This window comes from Ursus maritimus, unplaced genomic scaffold (genome assembly GCF_017311325.1).
Source record: "Ursus maritimus isolate PB19 unplaced genomic scaffold, ASM1731132v1 scaffold_8, whole genome shotgun sequence".
NCBI lineage: Eukaryota > Metazoa > Chordata > Mammalia > Carnivora > Ursidae > Ursus > Ursus maritimus.
In genome coordinates this window covers 74,046,114-74,053,376 of record NW_024426996.1, presented here as the reverse complement: position 1 = coordinate 74,053,376, position 7,263 = coordinate 74,046,114, and positions in this window count along the sequence as shown.

The window sequence follows — 7,263 nt, the reverse complement described above, 5'->3', positions numbered from 1 at the left end:
TGAAGTGTCAGTGAGCAACAGACAGTTGTAACACAAGTAATTGTAATTTGGGTACAAGTAGTGGGAGAATCCCATTTAGGTGGCATCCACCATGAAAAGGAGGAATTACCTTTTATAGTAGCTTAGTAAGAAAGAAGAACTTGGGTAGCCGACAACTGTATTGAGCGAGTTTTTTGGGGGATGAGAGAAAAACTGGAGAAAACCCTGCATTTCAGCAAAATATTAGATAATGCACGAGAAAGCAAATAGGCAAAGCTGTGGGAACACAATTAATGACAGCTTTCCTTCTAAGCACAAGACTTGGAAAGAGGAGGAAATGGTTTCTTAATGGCTAAGGGCAGAGGCATATTCACTATGTAAACTGGGATGTCTCCTGTGTCCTAATGGGAATGCAAGTATAGTATAGCAATGCTTCCCTGCACTTCTAAGAAGTAGGATTATATCTAAAAGGAAAGAAGGGGTGAATAAATGCATTGGATTCAGAGAAGAGGGAAGAAAGAGGCTGGCACACAGAGCTCCAAACCTGCGGTCTTCCAGAGGATCTTTGCATCAGGCCATTCTGACTGGCGGAAGGGAAGGAAAGTGAGTGTTTCTGGATTTGAACAGAAGGAACTGAAAAGTCAAGTGCTGGATGTGTTATATATCTCACAGTTCACGACATCCGGCCTTTGTAGAAATAAATGTTATAGTTGTTCGAGATTTTCACACTGTTTAATGTGACAGCGTGGATATTGACATCCTAAGCAGCCCTCACTCAGATTTATTTACTTATTTAGCAAAATTTGTCAAGCATATACTCTACCCTCGGAAATTTTCTGACCACTACAAATGCAAATACAGTGAATAAAGCAAAGTCTCTGCCTTCAGGAATTTGACATCTTCACTATGAATGAAGACAACAAACAAAGGGGCAAATGCACTTAAATCAGATACATGGATACTGATAGGTCTAAAAAAAGAAAAAAGGCCAGAGGTGACTAACAAAGGCAGTGTGTCACAAGGGAATTGGTGAAGTTATTTCCTGCTCCCCCTCCCCACCAGATACGTTGTTTACTTCTTAAGGAACTGGTTTAGAACTAGTATTCTGAGCAGGGAGACCCTGGCTAAAGTTGGTAATGAGTTTGATGGATCAGGTCATCTTCTTAATCTGAAGGATATAATAATTTATGGTAGTATATGTGTTTTTGTGGTATTTTTAAATCTACCTTCCATATTCAACTGAAGTTTTGTGAGAACCATGACTGTCTATCCATTATTATACTTACACTCTTTAGTAAGCTATCAATAAATCACTGGAGGAATGAATGAATGAATGAATGAATGAATGAAACAAACTGAGTTTTGCTGTCATTGGTTATTCCATGATAGCCATGGTGCAATAAATTCCACATTTTTAAAAATTATAATATAATAAAATTCAATTTTCCTGATGTCCTCACTACCCAAGGATGAGAAGTCCATAATCAGATATTTTAAGGGCCTCCCCCATCCCTAGACTTCTGTTGTCCAGATAAATGAGGAAGGATGATTGCTTGTACTGTGATAATACATTCCTTGGGGCTCAGGGCTGGGTATCTGCAAATCCTTTTTCCTTAGCTTGGCTGTAGGGACTTCCACTTGGGTTCTCATGGCCTCAGTGCCAGAGGGTCCAGGGTTCAGAATCATCCATGTGCTCTTGTCAGCTCGATGTGGGTCAAGGTTGTTTGATCGCAGTTAGTTTATTGTCATTCCTCAGAAATTTCCCAGGTGTTCCTATATTTGAATTGAGTCTACTTTTTTAAACTGCATGCAATTTTTCCTTTTCTGAGACAACACAGTCTAATCCTATCAAAAGCTCTGTTACCCCACCAACATGCATAATGTGATCCTGAAACAAGGGACATAAGAAAAATGAGGGATGGGGCTAAGCAAAAATGGGGAGGATTGTCCTTCTTTGTGGGAGAGTCCAGGCTATTGCTAGAGAGTCCAGGCCATTGCTGGAGAAAAGACACACCCACTGGCCAATTTATAGCAGCCTTGCTTTTAGGTGCCCATAGCCAAACTTGAGTTAATTGGTACTTTGATAGTTAACTTTATTATAGCAAAGATGCATTACTTTTGCAACTCAAAGTAAATTTAATAAAGTTGAGAGAAGCAAGATAGAGCTAAAATATCAGTTTAATATTATCTTAAATTAATACTGATTTTAAAAAGTGTGACATGAAGAGAAATGGAGATATGACTCTTTGTTTGTCTAAATAAACAATGATAGGAAATTAGAAAGTTTTAGAATGATACATTTGGGGTGAAACAGGAAGGGATTTAGCTTGGTTCCCCTTTTTTGGCGGGAGACAATCATATCACTTCAGAAAAAGATGAGCATATAATTTCAAACAGAAAAGGAAAATAAATCATGTGAAATGTGGTGCCCATTGTTTCTGCAGAGCTACTGCACTTTAAGAAACTTTTCTCCTAAGGCAGTAATTTAGCAGTACTACAAAGATGAATGTACAAGGATATTCATCTCAGTTTTGTTAATCAAGGCAATGGAAACAAGCTAAATGCACATCAATATTGGATAGGTTATATAAATGATGGTTATTCAAGTAATGGGATACTCGGCAGCCTGTACAAAATTTGATGCATATATTTTTTTTACGCTGAGTTGGAAAGAATCCCATAACACATTTTTGAGTGAAAAAGCAATGGGATAATCTTCTTCATATAAAATTAACTGCGCATGTAAGAGGGGGGAAAAAGGAAGTATGAACAAGAGCCTGTTCCAGAAAGAGAATTCAAGCAGATTCTGTAACATGCTTGTGTTTGATATCCCAGGTATCTCGAAATATGCCATCTATGATTTTGTGGCTTTGGAAGAGCTTCTGCAATTAATGTCACTGCTTACATAAATGAGGGTGGTGCCCCCAAAATGGAAGAAACATGCTTCTTTTCTCGTCTACCATACAGGGTCTCAAGACGGAACTGACCATCTGCAAGCCAAGAAGAGAGCCCTCACTGGGCACCCAGTAGGCTAACACCTTGATCTTGGACTTGTCATCCTTTAGAACTATGAGAAATAAATTCTTACTGCTTAAGCCACCCAGTCTATGGTATTTTGTATGTCTGCCTGAGCTAAGACATATATTAAGTAATGCATTAGTTATCCATTGCCATGCAACAAATAACTCCAAACTCAATGGCTAAAAAAAAAACCCCTTCATCTAACAGTTTTGTTGTTGTTGTCATTGTTGTTTGTTTGTTTGTTTGTTTTTGGTTCAGGCATTCAGAACCAATTTACTGGGGTGGTTCTGTCTCAGGTTGAAGTCTAGTCAACTGGTCAACTGACAGGCAGCCATGTCAAACCCTGACTGAGGCCGATGGATCAATTTCTAATGTTACTTGTGTGTCTATTTACCAGAACCCTCCATTCTCTGCCGGCTATTGGCTGAGGGCCTTGGTTACTCACCAAATAAACATCTCTTCACACAGGACAGCTTGCTTCCCCCAGACTCAGTGATCCAAAAGAGAGAAACAGAACCAACAATACCATCACTTCTGCTACATTCTATGGCTCATCAGCCTCATATAACATGGGAAGGGACAGCACAATGTGTAACTATTAGGAGTCGGAGATCATTGGGAGCCATCTCAGAGCCCAGCTACCACAAAAAAGATCATCGTCCTATTTCACCTGCTTTCTGTGTTACATTTGTGTTATAGTATACATATTGTGTTATATCACTATATGAGAATGCATTGTCTATATAAACAAGACCTACATTTAAAAATGATTTCACAAAGCCTTGAGTATGTTAACAATAGCCTAATAATTCTAAGAATCCATCTTCATTTATTGGGTATCCCAATGAACATTGTTTTCTCTCAGAACTCGGACAATATTAGTGTATACACCCCGGTTCCTGTTGCCCAGCTTAATTTTCATTCTTAAGTATGTGGTAAATTTGTACCTTCATAGATACTTTTAACACTTTTTCATGATCTTTAGTGTTCTCAGGTTTCATTTCAAGGCACCACGATATAAACTATTTCTGTATTTGTCATTCTTTGTACACAAAATCACATCTTTAATCACATGCCTCAGTCTATCTCCACAAGTATTTTGTCTCAATTTCCGAAACTTTAAATAAAGGCATGCCACACCTCCTCAGTCTATCCTCTCTGTCCTTAACCTTTATTTCATATTACCTACGTACTTGTTTCTCAGTGCTGTACTCTGAATTAAAAATATAAATAGATAAATAACAGGATCCTTTTTATTTAGTTATGTCTCACCTATTGCTGCAAATACATTGAATTTGTCATTTCAGCAATTTTATTTTATTGTATTTAATTTTCAGATATTCCATTTGGATCTTTTCTATATCTGCCATGCATTTTTGATGTGGTATTTTTTTTATCCTTTAGTCCAGTTTTTGCTCCCAGCTTATTTATTCAACCTTTAACATGATGGTTATTCCATATTTTATATTTGATAAACCCAATATCTGAATTCCTCAGGGAGGATTAAACATGGTTTATTATTTTTTGCTCATTGTCACTCATTATAACCAATTCCTTTATGTATTTGGCAATTTTTAATTGTGAACTCATAGTTTATTGAAGGTAATCAGTAGAAAAATAGAAATGTCTTAATAAATACGAATTTTAAGGTACAAAAATACATAGAAATTTAAGGATAGCAGACAAATATTATAATTATTAAAGTAACCAACATACAGACCTTCCAAATATCAGGGAAGCACCAAATTAAAAAAAGAAAGAAAAAAAAGAAAGTCTTTATAATGGAATACTTTTTAAAGAACATACAAACAGAATATATGATAAACTCACAAAACTAAGCCTTAGCACATATGTATGTCCATAAATATAAATGCACTAAACTCAATTTTAAGGAAAATTCATATTTTATAATGAAGCAAAAGCCAACATTATGATTATAACAGATACACATAAATTAAATATTTATAGATGTTTGAATATAAATGCATGGATACTCTGATTTCTAAGAATATATATTAAGCCGGATTCTCTGAAGAAGTTTCCTTCTAAAATATACCCAGTAATGCAAAACTGACAAATTTGTGACTTCTAGGGTACTCTTTGGCTTATTAGAAATTAAAGAAAATCTCTAAGGGTAAAATTTTTAAAAATAATAATAAAATAACAATGACAACAACAACAATCCTGGAAGAAAAACGAGAACGTGGGGAGGTAAGTGAACGTTAAGGCAGGATCATCATGAATGCAACACTGCTATGCACATCTGGTCTACCCTGGGCAAATTTGGAAGATGAACTTGAGATTCTTCAGCTAAGCTGGGGACCCTCAAGAGGGATAAAGCTCATATCAGCATGAGACCCAACAGAAGCAAATCAAATCTTCTGATAAAAGAAAAATAAAGACTAAATATATAAATAATCCTTTGGTGAGAATAAATAAAAATGTCAGGCATAAATAAGCAATACTAGGGATAAAAAGAAAACTATAAAAAGAAAACTATAAAAAGAGAGCTGGCAAATTAAAACAAGAAAAAAAAAATGTATGAATTACCATACGCCAATATGTTTAAAACTCAGAGGAAATTCTAGAAATTATAAATTTAAAAAAAAACTGATATGAGAAAAAAAATAGAAATCCTGAAAAACACTTAAGCCCTTAAAGAAGTAACCATTACAAAAGTCAAATTAGTAGTTAACTAAAATTGCATGGAAAAGGAAAGACAAATAGCCAATAAACATAAGTAGTCAAGGAAAGCATATGAAATATGTTCCAGTTCATTAGTAAGCAGGGAAATTTAAATTAGGACCACAATTAAAATCATTTTGCACCATGAGATTGGCAAAAAATTAATGTCTGATAATATCAAATATTAGCTGTGAATATTCATTAAATTGAACCTTGGCAAACTGCTGGTGGGATTGTAAATTAATACAAGCATTTTGACAAACAATTGGCAGTTATAGATTTGAACACATGCATAATACACACCGGCAGCCCCATTTATGAAAATAACTTATAAACTCTTGAGTACCAGGAGACGGAGGCAAACATATTTACACGAGTGCAGCTCATACCAGCAAGAAACCGCTAACAAGCCAATGCGGGGACTATCCTACTACAGTGAAAATGAATGAATTACAACAGTCCATATCACAAGAGTGAATTTAGGAAAATATTATTGAACTAAAATATCGTAGATTACCACAAACAGTATGATTCCATTTCCACAGATTACAAAAACAAGAAAAACAAAATGCTATATTGTTCAGTGTGATGTGTGATTTTTACTGCTTTTCTTAAATTAGGTATGGATTGCTTCCAGATGGTTTGCATAGATGGTGATGGATAGGTAGGTAGGTAGATAGATAGTTAGATAGATAGATAGAGAGAGAGAGAGAGAGAGAGAGAGAGAGAGAGAGATAGATAGATGATATAGATAGATGATAGATAGATAGATAGATAGATAGATGATAGATAGATAATGATAGATAATGATAGATAGATGATAGATAGATAGATAATAGATGGATAGATAAGTAGATAGTGTTCCTTATTACATAGGAATTAAAAAACTATATATAAAAATATCAAATAACTTGTGTTTAGGTAGAAATGTTTCCAATGTTAAATGCAACTAAATGTTTTTTTAACCTAGCCATGAAAAGATTTCTAAGTGCTGCATAACCACATTTAGAATTCCAAGGTAAGCCTTCCAACAGATTTAAACTAATTATAACTTTAAAGCAGAGATAATTCCAATGCTATTTAAATTGTTTCCAAGCTTTTTATGAAGTGCATATAAGGTGACACTGAAATTGAACAAAAGAGGTAAAACAGAAAAATCTCAATTTATTAAGTGAATAAATACTAACTTATTTTTGATAAATTACTATGTGCCAGCCATAGTTTTAGGTGCTAGGTTTCTGGCAGAAAACAAGACATAAAACCTGTCTTTTTATTATAATGGGGGGAAAGGAGAATAAATAACAAAAAATTAATGAAATAAATGATTTGATGCAAAAATCCAAAATTTGGTTTCAGCAAGTAGGTTTTAGCAGCATATTAAAAAATTAGTAAATCATTATTACATAATATTAAGGAAAATAAGAATCATCAAAATTAAGATATATTTTAATATATCAATCATACTATTATATATTAGAAAAAATTACATCTATCGATGTTGAAGAAAACTTTGAAAAAATTAAATGTATCATTGATTTTAGAAAAAAATAACAATAAAATAAGAATATAAGAATTTGT